General features: G+C 39.7%; 1 pseudogene across 1 annotated transcript; it reads left to right on the top strand.

Annotated features, from left to right (window-relative positions):
- Positions 1-12,337: 12,337 nt before the first annotated feature.
- LOC307102655 (phospholipid scramblase 3-like) lies at positions 12,338-12,966 on the top strand (annotated as a pseudogene). Its single transcript has one exon. The product of its transcript is annotated as a phospholipid scramblase 3-like (transcript).
- The last annotated feature ends 6,194 nt before the right edge of the window (positions 12,967-19,160 follow it).

Genomic DNA, 19,160 nt, shown 5'->3' with positions numbered 1-19,160 from the left:
AGAATAAGCAACATAGCTAAGCTATTTTAACAACAAGCTTTGTATGAGAAAATCATGTATTCAAATCTGAGCTCCACTAACTTCTGGCTGTGTGAATTATCTTTGAATTCTCAAAACACCCATTGCCTTTGTTGTTTCATTTGTCAAGTGATCCCTCAAATCGTTCTTTGGAGGATTTGAGACACTGTAGTCAGAAGTGATGCTGCTTATTAGTGATTAAGAGCACCACGTACCCAGGAAATCCTATATAATAAAAGTCTAATATGCAAATCAACAGAACGGCGGAACAACCAGTCACTATGATATGCACTGACCACCAGGGGCAGACACTCAATGCAGGAGCTGCCCCCTGGTGGTCAGGGTGCTCCCACAAGTGGAGCACCACTCAGCCAGAAGCGTGGCAGTGCTAAGGATGTCTGACTGCCGGCTTAGGAGGAGAGCGGGCCTAAGCCATCAGTCAGAAATCCTCCAAAGGCTCCCCAAATGCAAGAGGGCGCAGACCTAGCTGAGCCCCCCCAATTCCCCCCACGCCAAGTGCATGAATCTCGTGCACTGGGCCTCTAGTATATAATAAGAAACAAATGTACCTACAATGTACCAGGCTTCATCCTAGTCTCAGTAACAGACACCAAAATATGTGTCTTTTGATTAAGATTTCCCTAAAAGAAAACATATTCCCAGGAAGTGAGAGTTGTAAAGAGGTGATATAAACCCTACCTCTCTGTGTGTCTCTTTCTGTCTCTCTCTCTCTATCACTATCTCTCTATCTCTCTTGCTCTTTCTTTTACTCTCTCATATTCTTTCTTTACATTTTATTTGACATTTTATAACCTTCAAATAAATAGTCCTAAGTAAAATAATATTGAATCATAGTTCTAAAACAAAGGAAAGTTAGTTGAAGGAAGTATAATTAGTAGCCAGAAAAAGGACAAAAAAGTTATTCAACAATCTTCTTCTACATATGAAGTGTAACTTTTAATATATTTTAAATTTTATACATATATATGTCAGCAAACAAGGATTTTCTATTGCTGCCTTAACTTATCATATGTTCTATAACAATAATTTGTTTATAATATCACTATAGAATATTATGATGCCTGAAAACATAATTCCACCTTATTATTTATTAATTTTTTGCTCAAGCATAGAGAATAATTGTGATAAGATCATTTTTCAAGATACCTGCAAAGGCTGGAATTGTAATTTATTATAGTTGGTTTTAATATGAAGAAACATTGCTTATGACAAGCCTTGATATTAGCAGAATCTAAATTAGTTGTATGAGATTTCTAATAATAATCTATCGTAACAAGAATTAATCTGTGACTTCAATTGTCAATTTTCCTAATTAGAGTGGCTTATTGCTGTGCCACTTATTTTATTATATTCACCAGTGTTTTAATACATTCCATTGAAAAATAACCTCACTGTTTTCCAATCTTGTCAACTAAAATGTATTTCAGCAGTATTAAGGTCTTTTGCTTTTTGGGATGATAGAAAAGGAAAGTATTATCTGATGCTTACAGTTTCCTTGGGGATTTGTTTTACATTTGCTACCAAGTATTGTAGTAAAACATATACAAATTCATCTAAATAATTTATCAGTAGTGTTGCAATCACAATGAACTCATTACAGGTATTTTATTTCAGATTTTGGGGAATTCTTATTTATCTGGCTGTAAGCTTACTGAATAAATCTAATTTGGGGAGGGGTCCTATTCACTTATTTGGTCAATATAATGGAATGATGGGACATTGGGAATGCTTGCCATCAGTTTATTTCTTGTAATCAGATTTCTTGTAAGAATCCCAAAAAACAAACAAACCACACACACACACACAAAACAAGAGTTTATAAAACCCTGCCTTGAATATAAATATTGGAGTCCAGAAAAAAAAGTTGAGGAATGCATGCTAGCTTGTAAACAAGGCTTAGTGTTTGAGAAAGTGACTGTGAGATTGAGAGTAGAGGCAAAGAATAACCCAAGCAGTGGAGTTGGGGGTTATGAAGAAAGAATGAAAATAAAGAAAGATGCATTTTATTTGTATATACATTAGAATATACATCCTATCATTTTGAACTCACTTTCTTTCTGTTCACCAGATAGATCACATTCTGAGAAATATATTAAAGTCTTCTACATTTTATTTTTATTTATTTATTTTTCTAATCTTTATTGTTGAAATTATTACATATGTCTCCTTTTTCCTCCATTAACCTCTCTCCACCTCGGACTCCTCCCCAGGCCTTCACCACCCTATTGTCTTCTTTCTGAAGTTTGACAGTCTGGTCAATGTTTCTATGTCTCTTCTACATTTTTTAAATGTGTGTGTGTGTGTGTGTGTGTGTGTGTGTGTGTGTGTGTACTTAGAGAGCATTATGCTAAGCGAAATAAGCCAGTTGGAGAAAAATAAATATCACATGATCTCACTCATTTGTGGAATATAATGAATGACATAAACTGATGAACAAAAGTAGATCCAGAGACATAGAAGCATCGAACAGACCGTCAAACCTCAGAGGGAAGGCAGGGGAGGTTGGAAGGGGTGGGTAAGAGATCAACCAAAAGACTTGTATGCATGCATATAAGCATAAGTAATGGACACAGACTGTAGAGGGGTGAGGGCATGTGCTGGGGGGTGGAAAGCGGCCAGGGAGAGGTGAGTGGGAGGAAAAGGAGACATATGTAATACTTTCAACAATAAAGAATTTAAATTAAAAAAAATAAAGTGTGTGTGTGAGGGGAGAGGGATATGGAGAGGTGGGGGGCTGGAAGATGGATGCGGGAAACCACAGCTTGCCAGTACTGTCATGAGTGTGCACCAATGAACACAGGAGGCCGGCAGACCTTGAGCGTTAACAGGGCTAACGCTAGGCACCGATTGCTCCTGTTGAGACAGCAGTGGCTCGAAGCAATTTCCTGACCTAATAGCATCCAAGTAAATGTTTCCTGGACCTTACTGATCTTTGCTGACCTTAGACTGTCTGCTATGTGTTTGCCAGGCTTTACTGAGGGCAAGATATGTATCTAAAACTGAATAAAAAGCACACAAGGCCAGATCTTGGAGTGCCTCTACACAAAAGAGGTTCCATCTGACACCCCAATGCCTTCTAAATTCATATTTCTTGTACAGCATTTTCATTTGTGCATCAGCCCCTCCTTCAGATCCTGAACCCCACTGCGAAGGTTGCAGCAGAGGGACAATGTGTATAAAATTATAAAAATGAATAAAATAAAAGTAATAAATAACACTTTCTTATCTAATTTTTAATATTGTAAAGTAGCTCTCCAATTACCCATCCCCAGGAAGACTAAGACATTAAAAGAAAAATTGTTAGTGTTTGGGTGTGGGTAGTATAAACTGGGATTACTTTTACATTGGCTCAGCTATTTTATATTACTTGGGGATGTATTTTGCAAGAGAAATAGAAGCGATGCACTCTTCATAATGAGCTGAATAGTTGTAATATATCTCAATTTCATTGTGGATTTAAAATAATGACTTATTCACTTCTAGAACATACCAATGTGCTTGTGCTTCTATTTTTCAGAATTAGGAAAATACAACCAATATTTATTAGGGTTAAAACCCTATTGTTTATATGCACTATACCTTCTTTATCTAATCATCTATTAAAAGATACTTTGCTTGTTTCCATGTCTTGGCCAATGTGAATAATTCTTCAGTGAATATAGGGGTACATATATCTTTATGAATAAGTTTTTTTTTAAATTTTTTGGATAGATACCCAGAAGAGAGATTGCTGAGTCATATGGTAACTTTTTTAAAAAAATTTTTGAGGAACCTCCACACGGTTTTCCGTAGTGGCTATACCAATTTACATTCTCATCAGCTGTAACTAAGGGTTTGTTTTTCTCCACAACCTTTCCAACACTTGTTGTATATACACTGGAATACTACTCAGCCACCAGAAAAGATGAAATACATCCATTTGCAACAACAGACAAATCTTGAGAATAGCATGTTAAGTGAAATATGTCAAACAGAAAAAAAAAGTTAAGGACCATATGATTTCACTCAAAAAACTGAAGCAATAAATGAACAAATAAGGAAAACAAAAACTCATAGACCCAGACAACATTATGATACTAGAGGGAAGAGGGGTAGTAAATAGTAAAGGAGGCAAATATGTGGTGACCGAAAAAAGATTTGACTTTTGGTGGTGAACACACAACCCACAATATTCTGATAATGTATTATAGAACTGTACACATGGAATCTATATAACCTTATTAACAATGCCACTCCAATAAAAATTTAATAAAAAATAAATATCCTCCATGTAACAATACGAAAATCAGTGGCTTCCTCATATTCTAGTAATACCCAAAACTAGATACATACTTTTCTTCTATAGAAAAAATTATATATAGACTGTCTTCTCCTAACACTCAAAAAGAGTAAAAAAGTTATGTCCTTTTATCAAGATGAACTGAAACAAAGAGGGAGGACCTGCTAGCATTGTGTTGCTTGTCAACAGCCCCATTTGGATGGATCATGAAAACAATGACAGAGGTAGCATTTGCGGAAGTGTAATGGCGGTGGCTTCAGACATTCTCCTCACAGCAAACCCCTTTCACCTCTCTAGATGTTGAGGCAGACTGTTAAGGCCTTTTGGAGATTTCACAAATCCAAATAAAAGAGGCTACAAGCAAATTCTTCTTCTAGATAACAGTACACAATTCTCACAGAAATATAAAGATAGAATATTTCTAAACTTTAAATTATTGGTTAGCCATGTGCATATCCTAATATATAAAAACCCAGGGTCCATAACGTCCAAAACGACCGAAGGCTCCACCGAATGCAAGGCTAGGGAGCTGATCAATCAGCGGCGGCGGTGACTGGCGAGTGGCTGAAAGGCAGACCTCTTGGTCCCTCCTCCAGGCCTTCAGACTCCAATCGTTCAGTGGCGGAGGCGGGGCAGAACTGGGGACTGGCCCCTTAGTAGGCCTGCAGGTTCAATCTCCAGAGGACAGGCCAGGCATCAACGGGCCAGCGCTGCCGGCACGATCCCAACAGCGCTGCGGGCCTCCTGGAACGTGGCCTCGGGCACTGCGGCCGCTTCCCCTCCCTAGATGCTCCACAAGAAGAAAGGACACCGCCAGCCTCCTCCAGGTCACTTGAGCCCGCCCCGCTCCAGATGAAGTGTGAGCACTGCACATGGAAGAAACTTAGTAAAAAAATAAAAACCAATGACCAGGGGCCCGCCTCCACAAACTCTCAGGAGCCTTCAAGCGCTGAGCACCCCGACTACTTTAGGGGTTTCGGGTGAGCGGGGGATGCATAGGGGTGAGGAAACCTCCCTGGAGGTTGGGCTGTAGTTCTGATCTTGGATCCATCCATCCTGCCATCTGCCAACAGCTGCCTCCGCGGAGAATGGGAGACCAAAGGGAGGGGGCGGTTCTGCAAACCCCAGAGGGAATCCGGGTCCCAGGTACTCTGCCCCACCGCTGACACTTTCGGTTTCTCCCTGAGTCAGAGGTGCTGCCCAAGAGACCCTGGGCGGGTGCCTGGCGCAGCCACCTCTCCACGTTTGCCTATTCGTCTTTATGTCCGTCTCTGTGTCTGTCAGGCTGTCCCCAAGCTTGCCTGAACTAAGCTTCTGGTATAGCAACAACCCGCGAACCCTCATCCCTTTCCTATGGAAGAATACTTGCCCCCTCCACCCTACTGTGGACGAAAGGAGCCACATGCTAACCTGACAAGCTCAGGGGAGGCCTGCGTGGCAGTCTTGCAAACTCAGAGACCTGGAATAACCACAAAAGATGGTCTGAAAATTAAATATTTAACTACAAACAGGTTATGGTGGGCAGTCATTCCTAGGCTGCTATCTTCCCTGACAAAGATCAACTTGGATCTTCTTTACTGAGCCCATTTGCCTTTTTGCCTCTGAGATAACATATCTGTGAGATGTCTGGGTAACTTGTAACTTCCTTCTTTTGCCGGAGCCCCTGGGGCACAACCAAATGTGGTAGGCGCCAGGACAGATGCCTCAAATTCCTTCATTATCATGTTAACTGTTCCTGTACCCACCTAAGTATGTGTCCATCATTTTACTTTTTGTCCAATCCCAGGGGTTTCCCACCATTTGACTTTATCCAATGAATTTCATGTAGCCCACCTATGTCCCTCCTTTGATGGCAATGCATAAATACAGATGTAACCCACCATTCTTCGGAGCATAATCTCAATTCGTTGAGGTTCTGCTTCCCGGCATATGTCGACAGTTTGGCTCAAATAAACTCACTAAAATTCTTTACAGGTTTCAATGGTTTTTTCGTTAACATTACTTGGCGTAGTCGTGGCAGGATTCCAAAGAAAACTCACCCAGGATCATCCTATGGTCTTGGACTTGGAGCTAGGATCCATCAAAGGGCCCCTTGAGCCCACCGGTTCTCCGCCCATTGGGTGAACGTGGGTGAGTCGTCTCTTGGATCCAGGACCTTCCCTCGCTTTGGTAGAGGGTCTGACTTTATTTGAGCTGTTTTAAAATCCTCGAGGTGGAACCAGGGTTGACAGAACCCCAGGTTAAGGGTTGGCAGAACCCAGGCTAAGGCGGGACTGGAGAAAAAAAAAATGGGTGGCTGGTTTTGATTTTGGCTTTTCAATTGGAATTGCTGAGAGTCTGAGCAAAAGTAACTTTCGCCGTATAAATGAGCTGAACTCATTCAGCTCCGAAGATAAAGGGGCAACATTTTCTTTATTTTTAAAGAATAGTCCGATTCTGAGGTGTTCTTAGGTGACTAAGAATTTTGTGGAAGTGTCAGAAATGCAGGAGCCCCATCTGGAAGTTCCGACGCAACTGTAATTAACTAAATGGCTTTTCTAGGGGGCCACCATAAAGACTTGGTCTGCCCGGGCCCCAAAACTTTTTGTGGTTTTAGACAGCCGGGAGAGAAACTGAGGCCACGTTTGACCTACTACATAACATATCTAAAGTTTGCTCAGACTACAGATATCCAAAAATAAAAAAAATTTAACATGGGAAATTGTGCCTCCAAGGCTAGAAGCTCCCAAGACCCCAGCCCTCATTTAATACTCCTGATAAGAAGCCTTTACTTGCAAGTACTTAACAGAAATGAGAAAATTTAACTAGAAAATATTAACTGAGGAATGGCCAGAAAAAAGAAAAAAAAAATGCAGTTTGTTTGGGGTACCTATGTTAATATTTTGCATGCAGAAAAAAAAAATGCCGGCTCTGAAATTAAAGTGAATGAGTATATGGGAAGCGTATCTTGATTTGGAAACTAGAAGCTTCTAAGAAAAAATTTTCTTCCAATAAGATGGAAATTAATAAAAAAGATTTTCAGAGACTGTTTCAGAACTATTTTGAAGTTAACAAATGTCTACAGCCATTTTTGAATAGTCCTTTGGGAATGTACTGAAATTCTAGAGAGAGGCAGTTCCCGAACTGAGGACAAAAGACACTGCTTTGGTAATTTTAATGCTAGACATTCTCTGGTGTAAATTCTTAGTGTGTTTTCTGCGCGCCTGTATAAGAGTGTTGATGTTTTTGTGTCTCTTTGTTGTTGTTTAATTTGTTGAAAGAAGAGGCAACTCCCGCTTTGGGGAAGCCTAGTTGTGTGTGGTGGGGTTGAAAGCGTGAGAGAGATTGCAAGAACGTCCCAGCAGCTGCCAAGAATTCTTATTAATCTTGGGGGCTCTTCTTGCTCTCCCTATCAGGGTTCAGCCTCCAGAAACAGCTAGTGAGATTTCTGTCTGTTGGTCTGAAATATAATTGTGGCAGTCTATCTTTTAGGGATTTGGTTTGCTCTTTCCTTATTTGTTGTGAGAATAAACAAATAATCTTCTCTGTCAAAGAATAGTTTAGACAGCCTCCATTTTGGACTGTGACTTGGCAGCCGCCATGTTGGCCGCATGGTTTGCTGCTCCCCTTGAAAGAGCAAGGGCCAACCCCTCCCTTTGAATTAGCCAATCGGGAAAGACCGTGTGCCTGAGCTCCAATCAAGAGCAAGGACAGGTCACGTGCCTTGTTAAGGCACTCTGCTTCAGAAAGAAACTTGCAGAGATTCTCAGAGCCAAGTTCAAACAGGAAACTTTAGGAGGGTAGCATGTGTCCAGTCAGGGACACTGGCAAGCCAAGCGTCATGATTCCCTGTGGGGGCGTCTGCCAGTGATACTCTGGGTATTTGCGTTTCACATATTGGGAGTTTATGTATTATTTTCAATGCTCAATACACTGCTTGCAATAAGCCATGTGCCTCATTTTAAACTCTTACATATTATTCTTTATATGTTGAAATTATAATTGAATCTAAAGGTATACAAATTTTATATTATTCTCTATGTCATTTTACAGGGATTATTACTTACCAAGAAGTTGTTGTCTTGGAATGTTATATTTTATAGAAAAGCAAAGTTTTTATCAAATCTATAACCATGCCACTTTTAAATTTTTGTCATTTGTGGACAGCTTTATTCTGATGCATTTGTAGGTATATATGTCTAGAAAAATCCATGAAAAGGACTCAGATTTACTCTAACTTGCAGGCTTCTAAGCAGGTCATATTTTGAACTGGATGAAGATTCATAGAACTTCAAGGAATAAATAAACAAAAACAACTATGGGACTAAATGAATTGAAGATAATTATTCTTATGATTCTATTTAAAATATTGTTGACTCTTAAATCTCTTGTTTCCTGAATATAGGGAAAAGTAAAGAGCAGACATTCTGCATTATAGGAACTAACAAATTGGTAACAGATTCATTTCACAGTGCGCTCCCGGGAGACGAAGGTTTCAAAGATCATGGCTTACAACCAGGAGATTTGCTGTCTAGGAAAAGACACCAAATAAAAAACTCTCCAACCTCATTGGAGGGGACCTTACCAGGTATTACTAACTAACCCATGTGCAGCTAAGCTTAAAGGAGTTAGCTCATGGATTCACATTTCTCATTTAAAAAAGGCATCTGACTGTGAATGGACATCTACTCCCATCTCTGACACCATCTCCGTCTGCAGCGGAGATCACAGACTTTTCAAGGACGAGAAGTCGCTGACCACGGAGGCAGACAGCTATCCCAAGATGACGTCAACAAGGCCTGTATACTCACAAACTGATAGCTTGTTTTTATATCATCTGATTGATACTGATTGAATGTACATAAAATGATTTTCATATTATTATTATCCTTATGGTTCCCTAGTGGAAACAATGTCTACCCCCCCCCCCAGACCTCTTTCTTTATTAGATATGAAAAATTTAACTTAGATACCTGCTAACCTTTCCTACCTACTATACAATGATGTTCTGGTTATCAGGTATGATAGTGAAATTAATGCCTTGTTAGCCACACATTGGTCTTCTCCTATCAATATAAGCTTTGGTTGTTGTTGTTGTTGTTGTTGTTGTTTTCTGGCTCTATCTATTATAAAGGACCCACCTTAGGCAAATACCTCCAAGAATATTTCCCTGATAATTCCACTGGTAGAATTGTATATGGATGTAATCTGGATGAATATTGTATGACTATAGAGATGGGTGATGAATAGCTAAGAAAAACACCTGGATATGATGGCCAAAGGCTTGCAGCAGCCTGTCCTATCTGTCATAGCATACCATGTCCTCGGACTCACCAGCCATGCTCTTGTGGCTGGATGTCTGTGAAACAAGAAAGAAATCAATGGATCCCATTTCAGAAATTATTGACATCATTTGGTGGGTAGAGATGTTTATAATTACCCCTCCATCCTTGCATCCTGGATGCTTGTGGGAAGCCCTATGGAATACTCAAACTCTAGCTCATTTGGGGGTCACCTTCCCCATTTAACTATGGCATGGGAAACTCAACATTTTGGGCTCCACTCAGTATACCCTAACTGCTCCCAAGCCATAGCTACCCAATGGCAACAACATTCCTGGTGGATCCAACAACATTGGTCCCCCTAAAAGAAGCAAAAGGGGAATACTTGGAGCAGTAGGGGCTGGCCTTGGTATCCGGGACAAGCTGAAGTTGTACAGACTAAAAACTCATGCCCAAACCCAACAATGGGAACATGCTTGTGCCCTAATTCAACTGGGCCTGTTGTCTATGCTAATGCAAGGAATCTGAAGTGGCTATGAAACAATGGCCAACTATAATGGCTGCAGAAGCCCAGGCCAGACACTTATGGGACTCATATGGTTCCCCAGGCATTTGGAAAATTTTTAATGGGAAATGTGATCTACAATATTGTGTTTTTAAAAGCCCAGGTGCGAGTTAAATCCTAGGCTTAAATTCCCAGTAGTTCAACTGGCCGGCATAGGGACCATCCTCAATAATACTAGAATACTTCCAATGGGAAGTAGATGGGCCATATTTAAAAATAATAAACAATGTGAACCCATCTTACTGTCTGAAAATTGGAAAAGTGAATGGTTATGCCCTCAATCCATATGGAATACTGAATTCACCCAGTCCTGGCTTATTGTATCTACCCCAACAAATAACAATATAGTATATAGGAAAGGGGCGTTTTTGCTGGGAAGGGTTAAAAGCAATCTTTACTGTAATATCACCAAGTTTACATTAAATAATACTAGAATATGGTGTAATACTGAAATTATAGGCAGAATGACTTTGCCTGATGTTCATAAAATCTGTGATAATATTGATACTGAAAAACCAATGTATTGGGAAATTGAACTTAATCCTCCCCATGAAGTCATTTCTATGGAAACTAATTGGCCAGAAGAAAAAATTAGAACTTCTAGATGATGAAATAATAGAGTCTTAATTCATCCGGCCAAACATATCATAAAGTACAAATGACGGTGGATGAAGGAGGAAAACATATAATTAGCTTAATAAAAAATTATGATACATGTAAAGGGTTTTTCGGTTGGCTGGGATGCTTGTTCCCCTTAGACTTTTCCTTGTCTAATATTAGACATTTTCTGTTCCTAATCACTGTTATTGGTTTACTATTGTTACTTTTGTCCATAATATGTAAATGTTATATTAGATGCAGAAAAGCAAAACGTAAGACAAACAGTAAAAAGACTCGGATCATGGTGGCTCAAAAATTAGAAATGATCCAGAATACTTTTAACAAGGACATATAGGATCTGACTGCCTCCCATTTACCTGCCTTTTTAAAATATATAATTCGGCCTTAAATGCCATCTAAGGTTATGGTCTCGCCCCCATCCCCAGTGGTCCACCTGTTCAACAAGACATGCTGACACTGAGACATCCTAGGAATGAGCCTTCCTAGCAACGTGGGATTCCATTATCCAACCAAAAGGTTGGTCATCAATGCATCCTTTGGATTGATTTATGACCAAAAGGGGAATGTGTGGACGAAAGGAGCCACATGCTAACCTGACAAGCTCAGGGGAGGCCTGCGTGGCAGTCTTGCAAACTCAGAGACCTGGAATAACCACAAAAGATGGTCTGAAAATTAAATATTTAACTACAAACAGGTTATGGTGGGCAGTCATTCCTAGGCTGCTATCTTCCCTGACAAAGATCAACTTGGATCTTCTTTACTGAGCCCATTTGCCTTTTTGCCTCTGAGATAACATATCTGTGAGATGTCTGGGTAACTTGTAACTTCCTTCTTTTGCCGGAGCCCCTGGGGCACAACCAAATGTGGTAGGCGCCAGGACAGATGCCTCAAATTCCTTCATTATCATGTTAACTGTTCCTGTACCCACCTAAGTATGTGTCCATCATTTTACTTTTTGTCCAATCCCAGGGGTTTCCCACCATTTGACTTTATCCAATGAATTTCATGTAGCCCACCTATGTCCCTCCTTTGATGGCAATGCATAAATACAGATGTAACCCACCATTCTTCGGAGCATAATCTCAATTCGTTGAGGTTCTGCTTCCCGGCATATGTCGACAGTTTGGCTCAAATAAACTCACTAAAATTCTTTACAGGTTTCAATGGTTTTTTCGTTAACACTACTTTGTGACCGCTGGGTACCCGGAGCAGGTGCAGCATCCTGGGCTCAGCCTAGTGCCAGTGCCTGCCCACATGCCTGCCCCTGCGCCTGGCTTCGCTCTCTTCCCCTCACCCGGTCCCAGTGCCCTGGGGCCTGCTGCCCCCCTCTTGCCACTGTCCAGGGTGCCTTCTGGCCTCGAATTCTTGGTGCTGATTGATCAGATCCTGATTCACCAGAGGGCTGTGTGAATGGAAACGCTCCTAGGCTGGGAGACAAGTAACCCGTATGAACTGTTTTCAGGGCTGGACAGCCCTGGGTCAGGGAGCTGAAGAGAGCAACTGCTGTGCACGTCTGTGCTGTGGGCCCACCTGCCCCTTCGCATTTGTCTGGTGGACTCTGAGGACCGAGAGATGGAAGTGCAGTTGCCACCAGGCACCACCATTGGCCATGTGCTGCAGACCTGGCATCCCTTCCTTCTAAGTTCTCCATTCAAGATGCTGATTGCCATAGGATCCTGCGAGTGGTGGGGCCCTGCTGGACCTGTGGTTGTGGCACCGGCACCAACTTTGAGGTGAGGACTCAGGATGTGTTCCACAGTGTGGGCCGCATCAGCAAGCAGTGGGGGTGGGGGTGGGGCGCTGCTCCAAGGAGCCCTCACGGATGCAGATGACTTTGGCTTGCAGTTCCCACTGGATCTGGACGTGAGAGTGAAGGCTGTACTGCTGGGAGACACGTTCGTCATTGACTACATGTTCTTCGAGAAGCGAGGAGGCACTGGGCCCTCTGCCATCACCGGTTAGACGGCATCTCAGGGTGAGGACCATCACCTCAGCCAGAACTCAGGATGGTCACCTGGCCTGGCCTGGCCCCTCCTCAGAGGCAGCCCTTTCCTCCATGTGCACTGCAGCGGACAGACGGGGATGCCTAAGAGGCTGGGGCCATGGTGCCCCATCCCTACCCTACTCCCCTGGCCTCCTCCACTGTGGCCCCCACAGAAGGGTGTGTATGAGAGCCCTTCCCCTGCTACCTCTCACCTCTGTCTCCGCCATCCCTCAGCACACAGTCCTATCGGCTTTCAAACTTGCCCTACTCACTTCCTCTCACCCCCTTCCAGGGCCTCTGCACTGGATGGGACCGTTGGAATCCAGGGCTCTGGGGTTTTACAACAGAGCTGGGGTGGGAAAGGGTAAACAGCACCAAAGGTGTTGATATGGCCACCCACCTCTGCCTCAGCTTGACCGATTAGTTCAGCCTCAGAACGTGGCACTCAGAAGGGATCCCTACTTCCCCAGCAACTGCTCTAGGGCCTCGGCCCCAGTGCCAACCTCCTCTTCCCGTTGGCCTCCGCACAGCTGGTGCTTGCTGCAGCTCCGAGTGCCTTACTTAACCACCCCTCCCTTCCCTGTTCCTACAAAGGAGGCTGCATCTTTGTATGTTATATTCATATAAACTTTGTAACATTTTGGGGGGAAAAACAAAATGATGACCAAGAGAATGCCACAGTCAACATCCAGAGTCCAGCTCAGGAGAACAGAGATAAAGGAGAATTCCATAAGTTGGCCGATACCCAGATATTTCTGAGTTGCTGCCTGGTGTGTGACAGTTGTGTGACTGCAGAGGAAGGAGTCCAAGTTTCTCAGCAGTGGTAAGGACCAGCGAGCAGGTGGGTGGTGAGGAGTGAGGGGTGTTCTGGACTGCGAGAAGGATTTCCAACTGTGGGCCTAAGCCGGCAGGTGAACATCCCCTGAGGGGTCCTGGACTGTGAGAGGGTGCAGGCCGGGCTAAGGAACACTGCCCCTGCCCCCCTCCCCCAGTGCACGAATTTCGTACACTGGACCTCTAGTATTTACATATTTATATATCCCAATGAGGTTATGATTCTCTTGATATTAAGAATATAAATAGTACATGTTTATGAATATTAAATAATTTTACAAAGAACTCTTTATACTATAGCCTTAGAATAAAACTTTGAAGAAATAAAGAGAAAAAAAAAGAATACAACTTTGAGTCCATAACATGAACTGTTATTCATTAATTGTGCCTTTGAAATTTTCACTAATTCATTATTTTAATGTGTTCTAAAACATATCCACATTAAAATGATTTCTGTCCTGTGAAATTATAAATTTATGAGTTTTCCATTGTTCACTGTACAAAAATATCAGCATGATAATATACATGAAGTATAGAATGGCATTTAAAATATTCAAAAATCTCAGAACAAAATCCAATATTTTGTCAACAAAACCACCCTACATTGAAGACACTGCATTGGGAATTGAGCACTAGCATAAACCTCTCCTTCATTCTACATTTCATTTCTCAATGGTAGTATATATTAAAAATACCTATTAAGACATCTCATATATGTATCAGTGTGGCATGTCAAAGTATTTGCATTGTTTTTATAGCACTGTGAAACTGCTATCTGAAAAAATAATATAGTTAAACATAGTCATGTAATTTGTATCATATTATAGAAACTACTTGCTTATTGATTTGTAGTGCCCTAAATCTTTCTCTCTCCCTGGAGATAACCTTCATAAGAGATCAGTTCTTTTCTTGAACAGCTAAATGGCATATTTACAAGTTGATATCAACTAAAAGGTAGTAGGATGCCCAATGAAGCATAGCAAAAACAAATGAAACAATTTGACTGGCTGATAACCATTTCAAGCTATGCTAGTTTCAAGGCAATTATAGCAGTTAGAACATATCAGACTATTCAAACATTAACTATATTTCTGTTAGTACAAATCTATAAGCATTACATGAATAAAATAATCTTCAATACTGTGAAACAATTTCTATTACCTCACATGACATGTAGAGTTAACTGGCAAAGAAAAGCTATGAAATTGTGAGAAATTGTACTCTACATTTTACCAGATTAATTCTTATAGTTTGTCTCAGGAATCCAGTTCAACATGTCTAAACCCATTAATTTTATCAGAAAATCAAAGGGAATGGAATAAAATAATCTTTAGAGACAAATAATTTCTTTGTGGAAAGCTTTTTTTCCCCTTTCTGTAAATCACAATGCATAACTTTGAATGGACATAATTATTGGGTTTGCATACACATGTTTTAAAAATCTAGAGCAGTGTCACTACTAGTAAACATTTTATTGATGATGTCAAACCTCTACTTGGTTCATGGTTCAGTAACAATGTACTTAATTTTCTGTTTCAAGTACAGCAGGCTGATACCTATGCTGTCAAGTAATAGAAATTTTAGGCAAATACTTCTGTAACACTGTTACTTATTAGTTATAGAATACATAGTTTTGACTTTTTAACATTGTCCATGGATCCATCTAGGCACTGGAGAGATATAGTAAATAATTTACAGGCCCTACCTTTAAGGTTGTTTTATTATTATTATTATTATTCTATAGGAAAAACACACCAGAAAATGAGCAATTCTTTCTATAGTATGACCATATAAACAAGAATAATGAAAAGAAGTAACAATAGGGTAAAGAGGAGCTGGCGCTAATTAGCTAAGAAAACCAAGAAAGGCATGGCATCTTTTAAGGAGGGGCAACACACTTGGTAACAAACTTGGCAGATCCAAGTAACATTCAGGTGGATGCTGTGGTGCATCACTCAGGTGCTACCATCCCAGGACAAAAACATTCTGCAGAGCTGCTAGGGATTGCTGGAATTTTGCTTTAGAAAGTTTATTATCTCTATCTATCATCCATCCATCTATCTACCTGCCTATCTACCTGTCTATCTATCTATCTATCTATCTATCTATCTATCTATCTATCTATCATGGAGTTAGATGGAAGCTCTAACATAAAAGCAGAGCTATGGAGGAGGGCAAAAGCCAGAGTCTTAGAATACACTGAGAAGTCTGCTAGAAGAGGAAAGCTAAAAAGGAAGCTGAGAAGAATCAGTCAGGAGCATTGATGTGCTGGCAAATGTTTAACAACTGACTTGCAGAGGGGCAGGGAGCTGATTTGCAGGGTGTATCAATCCCTATTGCGTCAGCACTCTCACTATGGCTTATTTTAAAGTAAAAGTGATGTCACTGAAGGTGGAGTTGGGAAGAGACATGCCATAGGACATTATAGAGCACTTCCACATACATACACAGTAGACCTAAATCACCTCAAAGGCATAACAGGAAAATGTAGTAAACTACATGTATACTTATTAGTCTTACATTTCCATAACAGGAAAATGTAGGACTAATAAGTATACAGTACTAATGTTTTTTAATGTTATTGGTTTATTGTAAGTTTATATAATTTAATTTTATAGTGGCTATGTTTAATAAATGGCTCATAAAATACACATAAAAATCAGCTCTGAAGGGCCAGTTCAAGACAGCAAGCACACTAACGGGTAGGGGGCAGGTGAATTACGTACAGATGCAGGTTTGATTCTCTAGGAAACAGTCACTGAGATGAAGTTAGAGGTTCACAAAGTTTTGGAGAAGTAATTTTTTAAAACAAAAAGTGGTAGAAGCAGGTTTATACAAGGGAAGCTGTCAGACTGTGATATGGAACTGACATAACCAGAGCCGACCCATTGCTCCAGAGCAATCCATGGAGCAAAGATTGCTGTTAGAGGAGTCCCATGTACTAGTAAGTAACACATGGCTAGATTCTGCCCCTTTGCCTTCCTCGGTTGTTGTTCAGGGGTTTTTCAAGATGAGCATGAGCTAAAGGAGTAAAAATGACACTTTCACTCCTTACAGCTGGTCCACAAGTCCATTCTGCATGGCTACCACAGTTATCATGAAACAAGGAACAACCAAGTATGTTAAATTTTTCTCTGTAATAAAATGAAAATTTAAAAAAAAAAACCAGAAAAATGAAGTGAGGAATGGATAATTCAAGCATAGTGATTTCTGTCAAGGATTAAAAGGGAGTATATTCAAACTGAAATTCACAAATTGAAACTGAGAAATGGGGATGATAGAGAAATTAGGAGCATTGAATGGTCCAAAAATATTTTTAAAAATTTGCAAGCAATTTGCATTAATAAAAGATGAAAGTGTTTTTCAGAAGAAAGAAAGTTTGGTTGTAAACAAAATAAAGAGACGGATAAAGCAGTAAATATGTGTTGGTTTTCATTATATACATCTTTTAAAGATAATCAGGAAGAAAGGGCTAGTGGTTTTGTCCAAAAATGACAGTAGACCTAGACTGGAAGCAATGAGGAAACAACATTTTTTCCAACGGTTCTATCACTTGAGGGCATCACGGATTTTTTTTTCATTGAACTTGGGGATAGTATGGCCTTTGTATTAGATAATTGTTTCTACTTTAGTGTCTCTTCAGTAGTGATAGGCATTTTTAGTGAAATAAGAGTTTTTATTGGAAAGTTTTAATACATTTTCTTTCACTAAACTAATAAGTAGCTGAGCAAATAGTAAAAAATTATTCCCTCAGTTCATGTGTGCACAGCTCCTAGTGTTGACATATATAAAGGTCTTGGTGAATGAATATTAGTAAAATTAAATGAAAAACTATGGAAATAAGAGAATCTCGAAAAATATAGATCAGATCTTATTTCTTTAAAATTGACTTTTATTTGTTCCTCACACATGCCAGCTTTGCTCCTGCACTGGAATGCCCACACAAAACCTCCTGCTCATTCAGGCATTTCACATTTCATCTCCCCATTAAGTCCTACATAGATCACCAAAGTGAACTATCCTCCAACTTCCCAATCAAGTTCTACCACATTTTCCCCACAGAAGTTACCAGTTTCTGAAATTATCTAGTGCGTTAACTTTTATTCTTAATCCTTCTAATGAGAACAATGACCTCCTCTTATTCATTGCTCCATGAATGTTGCTTCCAGCAATCAGAACATAATAGTATACAGCATAGGACTAAATAAAAAGATATTGAATAAATGGCAACTCATTTAATTTTTCTTTATAAAGTCATTAATATTTGCTTTACAATCAGCCCATTTTTCTCATCTCTTCCTAAGGAAAGAATATTATTTCAGCTACTCTACTGGCCTTTCCTCTGACATGTACCATGCTGTCTTCATTTTCTCACCTGCCATTTTTTGAAATATTTTAACCAGGCCTAAAACATCAAGCACCACAACTACTTCTGAAAACTGTCAACAGTATCCCCTAGTTGAATGAAATATTTTGGTGCTTGCCTTACCTTACCGATCCTACTTTAGTTAACATCGTAGATCCTGCTTCTGTTGACATTCTTCTCCATTGGCTTTCAGGATACTTCTTAATCATGTTCCCTCTTACATTTCTAAGTATTAAATGCAGGTTTCTGTCTTAGGCTGTTTCCTACTCTACCCACTTTCAGATTCCAGTATTTGTCCTATACATGTTCATCTTTTCTTTTTCCCCCCCTAGAATGCTTCTTTCTTATTCTGTCCCCCATGCATTCTTCATTATATTTTCCTAAATCATTTCAATAGGCACTAAACTGACTTCCCTATATCCACACTTGCCTTTATCTTTTGCAAAGTTGTTAGGAAAATCTTTCTGAAATGATAGTCATATTCTAGCTTAAAACTTTAAAATGGTTTTCTTAAGCAGATAATAAACTTCTTGACAGCAGGAAATGTGTATGATTTTGCTTTGCATCCTCAGCATGTACTTCACAGAGGGCATTCAATAATCCTTTAAGGAAAGGAAAGAAGGAGGAAAAGGTGGGTCAATTGCTCAGACAATGCCAATTTACTATGTTAACGACTTTTCCTCTTGAAATAAGAAATTAGAAAGAGCACTTTAAACAAAAGTAAACAATTAGTATTTCCAACTAGTGGTAAAAAAACTTGCAAAAAACAAAAAGAATAGCTGAGAAAAACACATTTTAGAGAGTTTGGATGGGATTAATTAATATATGTATATCTTCATTTCCATGCATATGCATATTACACATCTTCCAGAAGTAGGAAACAGCAATGACATAAAAAAGTTTTTTCTTTCTTCTTGATATTGTTTTCAAATAAAATAATCTCAGTGAAAATAAAAGAAATAAAAGTTAGGGAAGGCTAGCAGAGTTCTGGAGCAAAAACTGGGATCAAGAGGAAGTTTTTGTTTGTTTATTTTAAACAGAAGAGCATTGAGCATATTTTTTATTTTATTTATTTTTATTTCAAGAAAAATGATTTTAAATATAATAATGTTATATGCAATAAACACCAATTATTCAAGAAAGATGATCTTACATATAATAATATTACATGCAATAAAATTTTAAATTTCAAGAATAAAAGGATTTTAAGT

This window comes from Cnephaeus nilssonii (assembly GCF_951640355.1).
Source record: "Cnephaeus nilssonii genome assembly, chromosome: 1".
Lineage (NCBI taxonomy): Eukaryota > Metazoa > Chordata > Mammalia > Chiroptera > Vespertilionidae > Cnephaeus > Cnephaeus nilssonii.
Note: the sequence above shows the minus strand (reverse complement) of the source record. Positions and strands in the feature narration are given on the sequence as shown.